General features: G+C 36.8%; 1 long non-coding RNA gene across 1 annotated transcript in view; it reads right to left on the bottom strand.

Annotated features, from left to right (window-relative positions):
* LOC123553448 (uncharacterized) overlaps positions 1 to 18,661 on the bottom strand; it is a 30,781-nt gene extending 12,120 nt beyond the window's left edge. Inside the window, exons 1-3 of the long non-coding RNA XR_008370649.1 lie at positions 18,573 to 18,661; positions 14,269 to 14,432; positions 1,960 to 2,064 (exon numbers count right to left, since the gene is read on the bottom strand). This is a non-coding gene — a long non-coding RNA (uncharacterized LOC123553448). The remainder of the gene's footprint in view (positions 1 to 1,959; positions 2,065 to 14,268; positions 14,433 to 18,572) is intronic.
* Between the last annotated feature and the right edge of the window lie 425 nt (positions 18,662 to 19,086).

The following is a 19,086-nucleotide window of genomic DNA, read 5'->3' as shown; positions in this document are numbered from 1 at the left end:
TTCATACAGATCCCATGAAAAATATGGCCTCTAGAGAGGTCACAAGGTTTTTCTATTATTTGATCTACTGACCTAGTTTTTGAAGGCACGTGACCCACTTTCGAACTTGACCTAGATATCATCAAGGTGAACATTCTGACCAATTTTCATGAAGATCTCATGAAATATATGGCCTCTAGAGAGGTTACAAGGTTTTTCTATTTTTAGACCTACTGACCTAGTTTTTGACTGCACATGACCCAGTTTCGAACTTGATCTAGATATCATCAAGATGAACATTCAGACCAACATTCATACAGATCCCAAGAAAAATATGGCCTTTAGAGAGGTCACAAGGTTTTTCTATTATTTGACCTACTGACCTAGTTTTTGACCGCACGTGACCCAGTTTCGAACTTGACCTAGATATCATCAAGGTGAACGTTCTGACCAATTTTCATGAAGATCTTTTTAAATATATGGCCTCTAGAGAGGTCACAAGGTTTTTCCATTTTTAGACCTACTGACCTAGTTTTTGACGGCATGTGACCCAGTTTCGAACTTGACCTAGATATCATTAAGGTGAACATTCTGACCAATTTTCATGAAGATCTTGTGAAATATATGGCCTCTAGAGAGGTCACAAGGTTTTTCTATTTTTAGACCTACTGACCTAGTTTTTGATGGCACGTGACCCAGTTTCGAACCTGACCTAGATATCACCAAGGTGAACATTCTGACCAATTTTCATGAAGATCTTGTGAAATATATGGCCTTTAGAGAGGTCACAAGGTTTTTCTATTATTTGACCTACTGACCTAGTTTTTGACGGCACGTGACCCAGTTTTGAACTTGACCTAGAAATCATCAAGGTGAACGTTCTGACCAATTTTCATGAAGATCTTGTGAAATATATGGCCTCTAGAGAGGTCACAAGGTTTTTCTATTTTTAGACCTACTGACCTAGTTTTTGATGGCACGTGACCCAGTTTCGAACTTGACCTAGATATCATCAAGGTGAACATTCCGACTAATTTTCATGAAGATCTTGTGAAATATATGGCCTTTAGAGAGGTCACAAGGTTTTTCTATTATTTGACCTACTGACCTAGTTTTTGATGGCACGTGACCCAGTCTTGAACTTGACCTAGAAATCATCAAGGTGAACGTTCTGACCAATTTTCATGAAGATCTTGAGAAATATATGGCCTTTAGAGAGGTCACAAGGTTTTTCTATTATTTGACCTACTGACCTAGTTTTTGACCGCACGTGACCTAGTTTCGAACCTGACCTAGATATCATCAAGGTGAACGTTCTGACCAATTTTCATGAAGATCTTATTAAATATATGGCCTCTAGAGAGGTCACAAGGTTTTTCTATTTTTAGACCTACTGACCTAGTTTTTGATGGCACGTGACCAAGTTTCGAACTCGACCTAGATATCATCAAGGTGAACATTCTGACCAATTTTCATGAAGATCTTTTGAAATATATGGCCTCTAGAGAGGTCACAAGGTTTTTCTATTTTTAGACCTACTGACCTAGTTTTTGACGGCACGTAACCCAGTTTCGAACTTGACCTAGATATCATCAAGATGAACATTCTGACCAACTTTCATAAAGATCCCATGAAAAATGTGACCTCTAGAGTGGTCACAAGCAAAAGTTTACGGACGCACGGACGGACGACGGACACCGCGCGATCACAAAAGCTCACCTTGTCACTTTGTGACAGGTGAGCTAAAAAATACTGCTTATGCATGTCAAAGATATCACCCACATGAAATTAGATAGACATAAGACCTTAAGCAAATAATCATGGATTTTACAGAAAACTGGTTCAAGCCTAACACAACATGACCACTGCGCTTTATCAGAAAAAAATACTTATCGCCTAATCACTCAACAATCTGATCAACCAATACAAGTCTAAAAAAGCAAAACTCTATTTAAACATTCTTTTTTAAAATTATTTTACCTTCCTTCCATGCTCTGTGCTCTTTTTTTTGTCCTTTACCAACTGTGTGCTGAATGAACATGCACTCTCAACAATCACAAGCATCACATGATTAGCATTGGTTAGCTGTAGAATAAAGGTATAGAGTAGTAAATAAATTTACAATATGTGCTATACAAAATTAGAAACCTGAGAGCTGTAACAGTCGTTAATTCATAAAATATTGAGGCAAGAGTTATGCACCTTGTGCCATATAGTGTGGAACAAGTCTGAACAAGGCAGTATGAAAGACAGCTAAATCCCCCGCCACTGTTATGGATAGTGAAAGGGTAAACCTTTGACCTTTAGCTGTGACCTTGACCTTGAACTGATATGGCTGACTCATGAATTCTGCACAACATCTTGATAAGGTGATCATTTGACCCAAGTTTTATGAAAATCCTTCAAGGGGTTTAGGAAATAGAGCTCAAACCTTTGACCTTGAGTTGTGACCTTGACCTTGAGTTGACATGGTTGACTCATGAGCTCTTGAGATGATCATTTGACCCAAGTTTGATGAAAATCCTTCAAGGGGTTTAGGAGATGCAGAGTGGACACAAAATGGAAGGCTCAAACCTTTGACCCTAAGCTGTGACCTTGACCTTGAGCCAGCATGGCTGACTCGTAAGTTCTGCACATCAATTTGATAAGGTGATCATTTGACCCAAGTTTTATAAAATTCCTTGAAATGGGTTTAGGAGATATAGAGCAGTCACGAAATGGAAGACTAAAACCTTTGATCTTGAGTTGTGACCTTGAGCCGGCATGGCTGACTCATGAGTTTTGCACATCACCTTGATGAGGTGATCATTTGACCCAAGTTTGATGAAAATCCTTCAATGGGTTTAGGAGATATAGAGCAGACACAAAATGGAAGGCTCAAACCTTTGACCTTCAGTTGTGACCTTGACCTTGAGCTGGCATGGCTGACTCATGGGTTCGGCACATTGTCTTGATGAGGTGATCATTTGACCCAAGTTTTATAAAATTTCTTCAAGGGGTTTAGGAGATATAGAGGGGACACAAAATGGAAGGCTCAAACCTTTGACCTTCAGTTGTGGCCCTCATCTTGAGCTGGCATGGCTGACTCGTGGGTTCTGCACATTGTCTTGATGAGGTGATCATTTGACCCAAGTTTCATGAAAATCCTTCAAGGGGTTTAGGAGATATGGAGCGGACGGGAAAGTGTTACGGACAGACGGACGGAAGGACAGAAGGACGGACGGAGACCATTCTTATAACCCCCCCACCACTTGTTGTGGGGGATTCATTAAATCCATTTAGTAATAACTATAATATAGTGAAAATGCATCAAAATTACCCTTAATTCAAAGTAAAAGGGGACATAATTCATTAACAAGAGCTGTTGGAGGACAGCAATGCTCCACTATTCCACAGCCTTGTCAATTGAATGAATACAAAAGTCAACAAGAGCCATCTTGACAGCGCACTCAACTTTTCTCAGTGCTTGACTCTGAATAGAGCTTTGCCAGTAAAAAAAAACCAAGTTAAAAAGGGACATAATTCTGTCAAAATTCAAATCAAAGTAATGGAAACTGTTTTTCCTGGTGTAGGTAAATAACTATTTTAAGTTTCAAGTCAAAAGCTTTAATAGTAAAAGAGATATTTGACTTTATCAAAAATTTTAACCAAAAATTCTAAGTTAACAAGAGCTGTCCGTAAGACAGCGAGCTCCACTATTCTAGGATTTGACAGTAAAATGAATATATGTCTGAATAAGAGACCTTTACTTTAAAAGGAAGATACATCAAGGGGCATAATTCCATCAAATACACAAATTTGAGTTATTAGGATTGTTACAACACATGCAGATGATGACGATAAAGATATCAAGAGTTTCAAGTCATTATCTTATATAGTACCAAAGTTATGTCCAGAAAATGATGTTTGTAAAAAATGTAAGTATAGAAAGGGCATAATTTGGTCAAAAATACAAATCAGAGTTATGGGGATTGTTACCACATATGCAGATGATGATGATAAAGATACATTTTAAGTTTCAAGTCTTTATCTTATATTGCATTAAAGTAGTATCCAGAAAGCGAAGATTTGCAAAAAAGTTTAAGTACAAAAGGGGCATAATTCTGTCAAAGTAACAATTAGAGTTATGGGGTATGTAGCCACACATGCAGATGATTATAAACAAATACTTTTAATTTCAAGCCATTATCTTTTAAAGTACCAAAGATATGTCTATAAACCAAGCTTTTAAAAAAATTTAACATGAAAATAATTCAAGTGTAACTCCTTGGTGACCTTAACCTTAGGTATAATGGGCCAAGCCCCTACACATACTTTGTTTGTATGCTGGACAATGTTTATGTGAACTTACAGTATCATATAAGCAAAAGTAACAAAGATATGATAGAACAATAGCTGTCTCCGTAGGATGACACATGCCCCCGATGGCACTTTGAATGAATAGTTATGGCCGATGTTAGAGTTTAGGACCTTTGACCTACGGAGCTGGGTCTTGCGCGCGACACATCGTCTTACTGTGTCACACATTCATGCATAGTTATTTTAAAATCCATGCATGAATGACAAAGATATGGACCGGACATGCCCATCAATGCACTATCATGAAAAATGATCTTTAACGTCTAAGTGTGACCTTGACCTTTGAGCTACGGACCTGGGTCTTGCGCATTGCACGTCGTCTTACTGTGGTACACATTCATGCCAAGTTATTTGAAAATCCATCCATCGATGACAAAGATATGGACCGGACACGCCCATCAATGCACTATCCTTTAACGTCTAAGTGTGACCTTGACCTTTGAGCTACGGACCTGGGTCTTGCGCACTGCATGTCGTCTTACTGTGGTACACATTCATGCCAAGTTATTTGAAAATCCATCCATCGATGACAAAGATATGGACCGGACACGCCCATCAATGCACTATCCTTTAACGTCTAAGTGTGACCTTGACCTTTGAGCTACGGACCTGGGTATTGCGCACTGCACGTCGTCTTACTGTGGTACATATTCATGCCAAGTTATTTGAAAATCCATCCATCGATGACAGAGATATGGACCGGACACGAAAATTGCGGACAGACCGACAGACTGACAGACCGACAGACGGTTCAAAAACTATATGCCTCCCTTCGGGGGCATAAAAACAAAGGTTGCCGAAAAACTTTAACCTTAAAAATAACCAAAGTATAACACCTTGGTGACCTTGACCTTGAGCATAATGGGCTCAGCCCCTACACATACTTTGTTTGTATACTGGACAGTGTTTATGTGAAGTAACAGTAAGATATAAGCAAAAGTAACAAAGAGATGACAGAAAAACAAAGGTTGCCAAAAAACTTTAACCTTAAAAATAACCAAAGTATAACACCTTGGTGAACTTGACCTTGGGCATAATGGGCTCAGCCCATACACATACTATGTTTGTATACCGGACAATGTTTATGTGAAGTTACAGTAAGATATAAGCAATAGCAACAAAGATATGACAGAAAAACGAAAGTTGCCGAAAAACTTTAACCAAGAAGTGTCATGCTGATGCCGGGGCGAGTAGTATAGCCCCGCTATTCTCCAAGTAGTGGAGCTAAAACAGGGCATAATTCTGTCAAAATTCAATCAGAGTTATGGGGATTGTTTCTCCTGGTATAGACTTTGAAGGTTAACTAGAAATTGCTTTTGTAAAAAGTGCATGTCTCCGCCAATGCAAAGTCCTATAGGCAAGAAGTCAAAAGGGGTCATGAGTGACAGTCAAAGAGACACTGATGGTTGGCTGCAATAGGGATCATCTACTTGGCATGTCCAGTCATCCCGCTAAATTTCAACACTCTTGGCCTAGTGGTTCTCAAGTCACTGTTCAGGCTCCTGTGATCTTGACCTTTCATCAAGTGACCTCAAAATAAAATAGGGTTCATCTACTCTGCATGTCCAATCATCCTATTAAGTTTCAACATTCTAGGTCAAGTGGTTCTCTAGTTATTGATCGGAAATGGTTTTCAATGTTTAGGCCCCTGTGACCTTGACCTATAATAGACTGACCCCAAAATCACTAGGGGTCATCTACTTTGGTATGGTTTTCAATGTTCAGGCCCCTGTGACCTTGACCTTTGACGGAGTGACCCCAAAAACAATAGGGGTCGTCTACTCTAGCAGCCCTAAATGGTTATTTTCCGGAAATGATATTAGATGACCAGGGCCCTGTGACCTTGATCTTTAGTAGACTGACCCCAAAATCAACAGGGGTCATCTACTCTGCATGTTCAATTATCCAGTGAAGTTTCAACATTCTGGGTCAAGTGTTTCTCAAGTTACTGATCGGAAATTGTTTTCCATGTTCAGGCTCCTGAGACCTTGACTCTTAATAGAGTGACCCCAAAATCGATAGGGGTCATCTACTCTGCATGTCCATTCATCCTATGAAGTTTCAACATTCTGGATCAAGAGGTTCTCAAGTTATTGATCGGAAATTGTTATCAATGTTCAGGCCCCTGTGACCTTGACCTTTAACGGAGTGACCCCAAAAACAATAGGGGTCATTTACTCTGCATGAACAATCATCCCATGAAGTTTCAACATTCTGGGTCCAGAAGTTCTCAAATTATTGATGGGAAACGGTTTTCCATGTTCAGGCCCCTGTGACCTTGACCTTTAACAGAGTGACCCCAAAATCGTTAGGGGTCATCTACTCCGCATGACCAATCATCCTAATAAGTTTCAACATTCTGGGTCAAGTGATTCTCAAGTTACTGACCAGAAGTGGTTTTCAATGTTTAGGCCCCTGTGACCTTAACCTATAATAGACTGACCCCAAAATCAATAGGGGTCCTCTACTTTGCATGTAAAATCATCCTATGAAGTTTCAACATCCTGGGTCAAGTGGTACTCAAGTTATTGATCGGAAATGGTTTTCAATGTTCGGGCCCCTGTGACCTTGACCTTTAACGGAGTGACCCCAAAATCTATAGGGGTCGTCTACTCTAGCAGCCCTACAACCATATGAAGTTTGAAGATTCTAGGGCAAACAGTTCTCCAGTTACTGCTCGGAAATGAAATGTGACGTACATATGGATGGACAGGGCAAAAACAATATGTCTCCCCCAGAGGGAGGTGGGTGGCGGGGTGGGGGGGGGGGAGACATAACAAGTATACTTGGCGTCATTGAAAAGTTACCACTTAATATATACCTCTTTACTTGTTTATACAATATCTATGTCACTTTTTCATGGCCTGTGCGCGGTCTATTACTCATAGACCCTGTCTGATCATGTCTCCTAACCCATTCATGACTGTTATGTGAGAACAGCTCATACGACGTGCAATTCCACAACATGAAAGTTCGGCGTCAACCATGTCAATGGCCTTATGGTGTTGATAGTGCCTTAAACGAGCATTCTTAGCAAGGATATTCTGGATTTTTTAACGTATTCCTTTTAGTCTGTCAACTAACTTTCAAGTGCGATTAATGATTTGCGATAGACATTTCGTACAGTCATGTCGACATTGCTTAAAAAAGTCATTTTGCATGTGCAGCCCATGCCTCAAGTGGATTAATCGAAGTTGACAAATCTTTACACCAGTGATGTCTCAGCTGCATCAAAACTGTAGCCATGTTATGCTTTTAACACAGTCCAGTGTGATTTTTAAAATATAAGGGCCATTAGGGCGGTAACTTTTCAGTGATGCTGAGTATATTTTAAGTTTCAAGTCAATAGCTTTGATAGTAACAGGGATATCTGACTTTATCAAAAACTTTAACCAACGGCAACGGCGACGCCAACGCCAATACAGATGCCAGGACGAGTGCAATAGTTCTATTTTTTCTTCGACGAAAAGTTGAGCTTAAAAAGGGCATTTGTTGTAAAAATGCAAAACAGGGTTATCGAACCTGCACAGTGCTTATCAGCTTATGACTGGACAAGTGTGTAAAGTTATAATCCATTTCCTTTAGTTGGTACTAAGATACCATCGTACATCTAAACAAGAGGGCCATGATGGCCCTATACATCGCTTAGGCCAGCATTTTTTTTATTTTCTGGTTTACGGGAGATTTTTCAAAAAGTTTGGGTCGGGGGGGGACAAATAAAAATAAAAATAAAAATCCCAATTTTGAGGAGTCGACCAAATAAATAAAAATAAAACGTCCAAAAGGATGCAATTTTTTTATTTTTTGTACACCACAGAAAACGAAAGCTTGCAATCTTAAACTGCATACACACTCACAAATGAACTGGTTTATATCTCATCATCTCAGTATACTGTTGTTTTCTTTATGTGTAGCTTGTATGAATAATGCCATTTTCAAAGTCACCAAGGATATGTATTATTTGTGTTTTTGTATGTATCTATTTTGTAGTAAAACTAGACTTATGGAAACATTTTTCATAAACTATACAGATACCACAATTGACATATCATAAAAACTTTGCATAATGTTTATTATATAAACATGAATAAAAACTGTTATTAAAATGGGGAAATGCAATGACTTCTTTAGGTCTGCATCCTTCATATATGCATATTAATTGGCCGTAGATGCAAAGTCTTAAAAGACAGGCATTGTCATACTAGAAAGCCAAAATTACGAAGTGATAAAAATTATAAATGCACACGTACTGGCTTTAAAATTAAATTGTTTTGGTTAAGTTTCACTGTCTTGAATATTGTTTTATGTTTTGCCGATTGTCAGTGCGGCCTATATTGTACAGCAAGCCAAAACAATCTGAAATTTGGTTCAGCTAAAATGTGTACAAAGTACATGAAGTAACAACCTTATCGGTTGATGTTCAAACAACAGTATCGGAGATTTATAAGACTCCTTACTGAGATGGGACTTGGACTTAGTAAGTTAGGAGTCCAAAAAAACATTTATTACTGGACATGTCATTATGTGTTCCTCAGTGTCAAAGGCACAATTGTGACATATCGTGTCTGAATGTTTGTCCCAAACATACTTTCAAAGGGTCTTCTTACAGATTTTATTGGTATACTTCAAGTGAACAGGACTCATGAGAATATTGCTGGGAGTTTCATGTTTGATAATTATCTTTTGAGTTACAGTACCTGCAGCTAGAACTTTAGTCAAACTAATTTGACACGATCCTAGGAAATATTGAGATAATCTTTTCATATGGGCAATTAATATCTCCACTCGGATTTGACTGCCTGTCAAACATATTAAACAACCATTAATCTGACTGTCCATTTATTTTGACTACATGTACATGTAGTTTGAATTTTTTATCACATGTATCTTTGTCAAGCATTTGCAGGGACATGTACGTGTCATTTTACATTGAAATTGCACTTTGTTTTGAACAGAACTACTGAATATTGTGGTATTAGTTATTTTTTCTTCTCTAACCCAAAGATTTCAAAGTAAAAAAAAAAATGTGTTTAGCAAGTTGATACTCACTTTTGCTCTTCCATTTTGTCATTTCTTTGGTTTCTTTCCTTTTTATCAATTGTGGTATTTTTCTGACAGTCCCACATGAATTTGATCGTTGTCCAATTATAATATACAGACAACAAATCTCGTACATGTGATACGCCAGATTTTTCAACATCTGGACAGCGTTGATAGTGAACTGAAGGTCATTTTTCGTATGTTAAACTTTTATTTTTGGCAGTAGCAATTGTGGACGGTCGACGCTCCCGTAAACCAGAAAATTAAAAAATGCTGGCCTAAACATCATCAAGGCAAACATTCTCATAGCAACAGATAAGCTTTCAGAATGAATTGGGCATACCCCATCATTCTGGTTTTAATTGGGTATTGCCTAAAGTCAATAGAGTATTCTAACACATATTACCCGGTAATGTTCACTTTTATTGGGTCATTTCGTTTAACTCGCCTTTAATCAGCAGCCATTATGCTTGGTTTTCCATTCACTCCAAGTTGTTTGTTTTTTTTACACGATTGCCAGAGTATGTAATTTTTTTATAAGAATTATTGTTTACTGCGCTTAACACAGTAGTTGGCCCAGTAGATCACTCACTATTTCATTTACAGGTAATTAACTTATACAACTACAAATATTATCATTTAATATACGTAAAACAAACTTCTCCCTATCTGATTCTGACAGGAAAAGTTGGTTATCACACTAGACTGCTTTAATTCCTCTGGATTTTTTTTCCAACTCCATTTTATTTAGCTGCATTGTTGTTATAGAGTGCCCGAGACTGATACAGTTGACAAAAGTAACATTCGAACAGTAGACATATGCGGACGAATAATTTAGTATTTCAAAGATACACACGCATCTGGATGGGAATTGGGTATTTTGGGTTTTTGTTTGAGTTCTGATAATCATTAAAAATAAACCTATTGGGTATTTTGCAAATTTTAATTGAGTATTTATGCAAATACGCAGCTTACCTGTAACTCTGCATTCTGTCTAAATTTCATAAAGATTTGGTTACAACTGTGGCCTCTAAAGTGTTCACAAGTTTTTCCTTTGATTTGGCCGGTGACTAGTTTTTGACCCCATATGACCGCGATTTGAACTTGACCTATAGATTATCCAAACAAACATTCTGACTAATTCTCATGATTTCAAACTTAAATTGTGGTCTCTAGAGTGTTGAAAAGTATTTCCTTTGATCTAACCTAGTGACCTAGCTTTTGATCCCACATGACCCAGATTCATATTTGACCTAGAAATGATGAAGACAAATATTCTGATCCATTTGCATAAAGATTGAGTTACAATTGTGGCCTCTAAAGTGTTCACAAGCTTTTCCTTTCATTTGATCAGGTGACCTAGTTTTTGACCCCATATGACCCAGATTCATACTTGACCTAGAAATGATGAAGACAAACATTCTGATCCAGTTGCTTCAAGACTGAGTTACAATTGTGGCCTCTAAAGTGTTCATAAAGCTTTTCCTTTGATTTGATCAGGTGACCTAATTTTTGACCCCATATGACCTAGTTTCAAACTTGACCTAGAGATCACCAAGACTAATGTTCTGACCATGTTTCATAAAGATTGGGTCAAAAATATGGTCTTAAAGAGTGTTCACAAGCTTTTCCATTGATCTGACCTACTGACCTAGTTTTTGACCCCACATGACCCAGTTTCGAACTTGACCTAGAGATCATCAAGACTAACGTTCTAACTATGTTTCATAAAGATTGGGCCAAAAGTGTGGTCTCTAGAGTGTTCACAAGCTTTTCCATTATCTGACCTACTGATTGTATGGTTTCAGACAAGAAGATTTTTAAAGCTTTTTCCTATATAAGTCTATATAAAACTTGGGACCCCCAGGGCAGGGCCTCTTTTCACTCAAAGGGTACAATTTGAACAATTTTGGCTGAGGACCATAAGACAATGCTACAAACCAAATATCAACGGTCTAAGTGTTGTGGTTTCAGACAAGAAGATTTTTAAACTTTTTTTCCTATATTAGTCTATGTAAAGGTTGGGATCCCTGGGGCGGGGCCATATTTGATCCTAGGGGGATAACTTGAACAATCTTGGTAGAGGACCATTAGATGATGCTACATACCAAATATCAAAGCCCTAGGCCATGTGGTTTTGTACAAGAAGATTTTCAAAGTTTTCCCTATATAAGTCTATATTAACCATGTGACCCCTGGGGCAGGGCCATATTTGACCCTAGGGGGATAATTTGAAAATTTAAACAATTTTGGCAGAGGACCACTAGATGATGCTACACACCAGATATCAAAGCCCTAGGCCCTGTGGTTTTGGACGAGAAGATTTTTAAAGTTTTTCCATTCGGTTGCCACGGCAACCAGAGTTCTGCAAGGAATTCAATTCTTTAAACAATTTTGATAGAAGGCCACCTAAGGATTATTCCTGTAAAGTTTGGTGTAATTCTGCTATCAACTAGTTTTATAACCCCGAAGGCACATGTGAAGCTTCAATTCAATATCTGCATTAGTTTTGGAGATAGAAACTCGCATGTAAAACTTTAACCAGAATTTTCAAATTCCAAAAGGGGCATAATTTGCCCAAAATACATGCCAGAGTTATGGGACTTGACCCAGTGAGGTTGGTAATTGATCTAGAAAAAGAAAAAATAAGTTTCAAATCTATATGCCTTTTAATAATTGCTGTATGTACTTGCACGCAAAACTTTAACCAGGATTTTCTAAGTCCAAAAAGGGGAATAGTTTGCTCAAAATACATGTAAGAGTTATGGGACTTGATCCAATGAGGTTAGTAATTGATCTAGAAAAAGAAAAAATAAGTTTCAAATCTATATGCCTTTTAGTAATAGCTATATGTACTTGCACGCATAACTTTAACCAGAATTTGCTAAGTCCAAAAGGGGGCATAATTTGGCAAAAATGAAAGTCAGAGTTATGGGACTTGATGCTATCAACTAGTTTTATAACCCCGAAGACACATGTGAAGTTTCAAATCAATATCTCCATTAGTTTTGGAGATAGTAACTTGCATGTAAAACTTTAACCAAAATTTTCTAAGTCTAAAAGGGGGCATAATTTGCTCAAAATACATGTCAGAGTTATGGGACTTGACCCAGTGAGGTTGGTTATTGATCTAGAAAAAGAAAAAATAAGTTTCAAATCTATATGCCTTTTAGAAATAGCTGTATGTACTTGCACGCAAAACTTTAACCAGAATTTTCTAAGTCGAAAAGGGGGCATAATTTGGCCAATATGAAGGTCAGAGTTATGGGACTTGCTGCTATCAACTAGTTTTATAACCCCGAAGACACATGTGAAGTTTCAAATCAATATCTGCATTAGTTTTGGAGATAGTAACTTGCATGTTAAACTTTAACCAAAATTTTCTAAGTCAAAAAGGGGGCATAATTTGCTCAAAATACATGTCAGAGTTATGGGACTTGACCCAGGGAGGTTGGTAATTGACCTAGAAAAAGAAAAAATAAGTTTCAAAGCTACCGGTATATGCCTTTAATTGATGGCTGTATGTACTTGCATGCAAAAACTTAACCAAGGTGTGACGCCAACGCCAACGCCGATGCCGACGCCAGGGTGAGTAGAATAGCTAGACTTTTCTTCGAATAGTCGAGCTAAAAACTTGACCAAATTGGGATGCGGATGCCGCACACAGGTGAGTCCAATAGCTCTACTATTCTTTGAATAGTTGAGCTAAAAATTGGTGCAGGAGTTATGGACCTTGTGTCATATGATGTGGGTGATAAGGTGGAACAACTGTTTTAAGACTGAATCAAATCCATTTAATAACAACTGAGCTAGAGTGAAAGTGCATCAAAACTTTAATCTGAAACTCTAAGTCAAAAGGGGGAATAATTCATGAAAAATTGGTGCAGGAGTTATGGCCTTTGTGCCATATGATTGGGTGATGATGTTAACAAATGTTTCAAGTTTGAATCAAATACATACAGTAATAAAGATAGAGTAAAAGTGCACCAAAACTTTCACCTGAAATTCTATGAAAAAAGGGGCATAATTCATGAACAATTTGTGCCAAAGTTATGAACCTTGAGTCATATGATGTGGTTGATGATGTGGAAGAAATATTTTAAGTCTGAATCAAATCTATTCAGTCATAACTGAGATAGAGTGAAAGTGCACCAAAACTTTTAACCAGACATTTCATTTAAAAAGGGGGCATAATTCTAAAAACTGATGCCAGACTTTTGCACCTTGTGTCATATGATGTGGATGATGATGTGGAACAACTATTTTAAATTTGAATCAAATCTGTAGAGTAATAACTCGGAGAGTGTGAAAGTGCACCAAAACTTTCACCTGAAATTCTAAGTAAAAAGGGGGAATAAATCATAAAATATTGGTGTGAGTGTTATGGCCCATATGTCTACGGCCCATATGTCAGATGATGTGGGTGATGGTGAGGCATATCTATTTTAAATTTAAAGCAAATCCATCCAGTAATAAGAGAGTTAAGGTGAAAAAAAATAGAAAGTGTAAAAAACTTAACCAAGGTGGGGACTTGGAAAGATGCTGACATCAACAACGGGCGAGTAGGATAGTTCACCTTATACTCTGTATAGTTGAGCTATAAAATTTGGATTCTCTTTCCGCCATTTTCCAACCTGCATGAAACTGCTGCTTGATTACCTATTTAGTACTATTGTACAAATACAGGAGCTGCCATTTTTGTAGATTCTTAGCTCATTTTTTAAATATCAAATAGCAGAAGAACAAATATATCTAGGAAATTGGTGCATTTAGGTAACTTAGCATCATTTTAGACTGAAAAAAAAATGTAAAGACATTCATTTAACTTGTTTCCAAACCATCTCTAGAAAAGCATACAGATTCTGTCTAAACTTCTCTACATGTACTCACTTGAACAATGAAAATGTCTTGGCTTTCACCGAGGTAATAGTTCTGGTTCCCATGACAGCTGTTATAAAGTTCACCACTGTGAGAGTCAGCTGGAATGATGGTAGACATCAGAACAAACTTGGGTTACGAAGAAGGTGCAGATCACCAATCATAGACTCATCAGCCTGAAATAAATTGTTTATTGTTCTTGACATTGCTTAGATTATAGTACTAGAGATTAATCAATAACACAAATAATCCTACCTTGCATTTATGTACACACCTGTATGAGGAAGAATGAAATACTTTTACAGTTAAAAAGTTAGTGTTAAGTCATTTCATTCTATTGTATATTTTCAAAGTAAATACTAAAGAGTTTTTTTCTTGGTTTTATATACAATGTGCGATATGGTACAAATAACATTATACATGTATCTAAATTTCAGCTTAAAAAGAGCATCTAATTTATTTTATTACAATCAAAACATTTTCTTACGTCATACAATATGCATGTATTTGACAACTTTTTTGCATTGACATAATTATGTTCCTCCAGTAATAAGCAAGTTATAACTGGGGATTAAATATCTATCAATGACTTGACTGGTAGAATTATCTGCAGCACCAAATACATGGAACTTAAGAAAATCTTAAACAAGAGCGCATGTACGTAAGACAGCCAATGCTTGACTATTCGATTGTTGTCCCAGAAGCAGGAATATTATCCTGAAAAGTTGAGATATCTAGACTTTTAAACCAATATCTGCATTATAGTTTTGGATAGTAAGTGTGCATAATTTGGCCAAAATGCAAGTCAGACTTAACAGGACTTGATGCTATCACCTACTTTTATAACCCTTTAAGACACGTGAAATTTCAATTCAATGTCTGCATCAGTTTTGGAGACAGTTAAATTTGCAGGACTTTCTATCTCCAAATGTGGACAAAATTTGCCCAAAATACAATAGAGGTATGTGACTTGACCCAGTATGGTTGGAAACTGAACTAGAAAAAGTAAAAAAAAAAGTCTCAAAGCTTTGTATGCTATTATTGTTGATAGTTAGATATACTTCAACTTTAATCAGGAGTTTTAAAGGGGGCATAATTTGGTCAAAATGCAGGTCAGAGTTATTGGACTTGATGCTATCACCAAGTTTTATAACCCAGAAGACACCTGTAGAGTTTCAATTAGTTTTGGAGATAGTAACTTGCATGTAAAACTTTAACCAGGATTTTTTTAAGTCCAGAAGGGGGCATAATTTGGCCAAATAACATCAGTTTTATGAGACCAATGACCTTATATACGGAGGTTGGTAATTGACATAGAAAGGAAAAAATAAGTAAAAAAAGTACAAAAATATGCCTTTAAATGATAGCCATATGTACTTACATGCAGTTAACCAAGGTAAGACACTTACACCAATGCCAGGGTGAGTAGAATATGTGTGTTCAGGTTTAACATCCTTTTCAACAATTTTCCAGTCATATAAACGACATGTCTACTTGTAGCAATGAGCACAATGCCAAAAACTTTATAGTGCTGCCTCACTGGAATATCACGCTGTAGACACGTGGCATGATACCCCAACCAGTCACATTATACTGACACCGGGCTGACCAGTCCTAGCACTATCCCTTTAATGCTGAGCGCAAAGCGTGGAAGCTGCTAGTACCATTTTTTTACGTCTTTGGTATGACGCAGCCGGGGATAGAACCCACGACCTCCCACACTCAAAGCGGACGCTCTACCACTAGGCTACCGAGGCGGTGAGTAGAATAACTAAGACTCTTCTTTGAGCAGTTAAGCTAACAAGAGCTGTCCAAAAGTCAGCGTGCTAAACTTTTCTCAGTGCTTGACTCAAAATTAGAGCTTTGCCAGTAAAAACTTTAAACAAACATTCTAAGTTAAAAAGTGGCATAACTCTGACAACTTTCAAACAAAGTTATGGGGACTGTTTCTCCAAGTGTACACTGTTGATAGTTAATAATTATTTTAAGTTTCATTTCAATACTTTTGATAGTAACAGAGATTTTTGACTCTTATCTGTAATTTTAACAAAAAAATCTAAGTCCAAAAGGGGCATAACTCCATCAAAATTCAAATCAGAGTTATGTAGATTGTTTCACCTGGTCTAGCCTTTGATAGTAGTTAAACTATTTCAAAGTTTCAAGTCAATAGCTTTGATAGTTACAGATATCTGACTTTATCAAAAACTTTTTAAAACCGAAAATTCTAAGTTAAAAAGGGGCAGAACTCCCATCAAAATTCAAATCAGAGTTATGGAGATTGTTTCTCCTGGTGTAGACTTTGATAGTAAATAACTATTTTAAGTTTCAAGTCAATATCTTTGATAGTAACAGAGATATTTGACTTTATCAACAACTTTAACCAACGGCAATGCCCTGGCACAGACGTTGACACCGGAGCGAGTGCAGCTCTACTTTTTCTTTGAAAGGTCAAGCTAAAAATGCTCCATACCTATAAGTTATGGCCCTGACAATATTTTACATTACTTTTGACTCCTAAATATGACCTTGACTTTCAGTAAGTATTTATGCGAAATAATATGAAGACTGCTCCATGTATGTCAATGTTACAGTTTGGACATGCTGTAGTCCCTCTGATCCCCAAAGTATGACATTTAATTTGTATCTTATGTTAAATGGACCAAATTTGAAAGAAATATCTTCATTATTTTCAAGAAATATTAGTTTTTATGTCGAAAGCCCCATCGGGCAATGTTACCAGCTTGTTGCTATATGTATATGTATTTTCAAACTACAAAAATTGTGAAAATAAATTACTAAATTTGCTAGAACACTATAAGAACAAACACTATGCAATTGCACTAGGCATATCAGGGTAATACGAAGTACTGAAACATTTACAGAATACGGATTTTATGGAAGTAAGAAGGAACTAAATTCACAAGTACACCGAGGACATTTGCACTTACACTGAGGTACTGAGACACTTATAGACAATGTTTTACCACTTGCTAACCAATGAGTTACACACGATGCACACATATGCTAGCATATACATATTTAGGTGCAGCTAATTCGGTTCAGGAGTACCAAACACATGGATATAAGCAGAATAAGGAAAATTGACTAGTATCTGCAAGCTGGTGGACAATATCAGGTCTAAGAAAGTGGAATATTTACAGATTATCTAAATTTACAGAAAATCTATAAATTTATGGATTTTTCAATCTCTAAATTTACAGATTGTGTGTATGAAAACTAATGAAATTACATTTATTCTCAAAACCCCAGCTTGGAATTAATTGGTTTATTGACAGCATGCATAAATTAAGGTCATTTGTGGGTTTCGACCATTTTTGTTGACTGAGTTTTTGGCATTTTAATGACACGTCACGGCTGAGATAGTTTAGCATTATTACAATACACAGTCGGTATTGAAATTGTGTTTCCAATACATGTGCTCATTAGATAAATCCTTAATATCTATGTAAAAATAAGGGATGTTTTTTGTATGATTGCAACACTGTGAGTTGCTCTAATTACTGACAAATGACTGAAACAGTAGGAATTTGTACGAGAGATGGATAGACAAAACGACAGTGAGGTAACAATATATTCTTTTATTGTTTTAATGTACGAGTTGTAAGCTACAATAAAGAATACCCATTTTATGAAAATCAAACTGGAAGTTAGAAATAACAGAAAAAAAAAAGGTCATGAGTCATCATATACCTGTCAAAATTTGCCATTAGTTTTCACCAGCTGTCAAAATTATTTTTATCTCTCTATTCTGCAAATGCATTGTTTTTGAAAGTATCTTGGACGGATACTGTAGTGTGTAACTTACTTTACTTTCCACATTAATATTTGTGCTTGAAATTGCTTTGTTGAGCTCACCGACATCACATATGAATGTCTATTGTTTTAGTTTATTGTCTGTTATAAAGGTACCAAATCTCAATATTAAGATATAAGAATTGTTCCTTTCTGGTAGACAAAGGAAACTATTTGGTTGAATCACAATATAACGGTTTCTGGAAAGAACTGAATATTCTTTGGTTTTTTGTTATTCACCGGAAATTCAAAAAGTGACATCACCTTAAGAAAAATCAAAGTCAACAGAAATGACTGAAAGTTACAACTGACCTTTATTTATACATATCATACGTAAATCAACATATCATCAGAAAAAAATTCTTCCCGCCAAATCACTCTCGAGAAAATCTTGAAAAGTGATGCATATTTTTAAAACAACAACAAAAAAAAAAACAATCTGAATATCAAATAAAATCTAACAAGCGAAAATGTAATAAACATTTCTTTTTTAATATATTTACCTTTCTGCTTTGTGTCCTTCCTCGCTGCTTCGATATGCGTCCTTCCTCGTGCTTTACTGACAGCCTACTGAATGAACACGAGTTCACGCCCAACATATGTCACGTGATTCGCACTTAGAATAAACTACACTTTCACTAGCCGTTACCTGCTACACTAGGATAACAATTCGACCGAACGTGCAGTGTTTTACAGTGATACATGCAGTTCGTATGGAATACGATATTTTCTTGAACACTGATAATTTTTTTCTGCACCACAACTCAGATTTTTGCTTTGACTAGTTTTGAGAGAGTATTACAACATTGTCCGATATGGAATTCCATGACTAAAAATCAAACTTCCCTAGGTTAGTCCTTGGCCCTCTTTCTTCAAGGTCAAATCCCGACCATTGCTTACCAGACTCTAGTCCGACGCCTCGCCCTAGTTATCCTGCAAACTCAAGTTTTAAACTTTGTTTTATCACCAAAGTTATTTTTTTAGTTTCTTCCACTCTAAATTTTTATCACTATATGA

This window comes from Mercenaria mercenaria, chromosome 4 (assembly GCF_021730395.1).
Source record: "Mercenaria mercenaria strain notata chromosome 4, MADL_Memer_1, whole genome shotgun sequence".
In the NCBI taxonomy this organism is placed as follows: Eukaryota; Metazoa; Mollusca; class Bivalvia; order Venerida; family Veneridae; genus Mercenaria; species Mercenaria mercenaria.
This window is presented reverse-complemented; position numbering and strand designations above follow the sequence as displayed.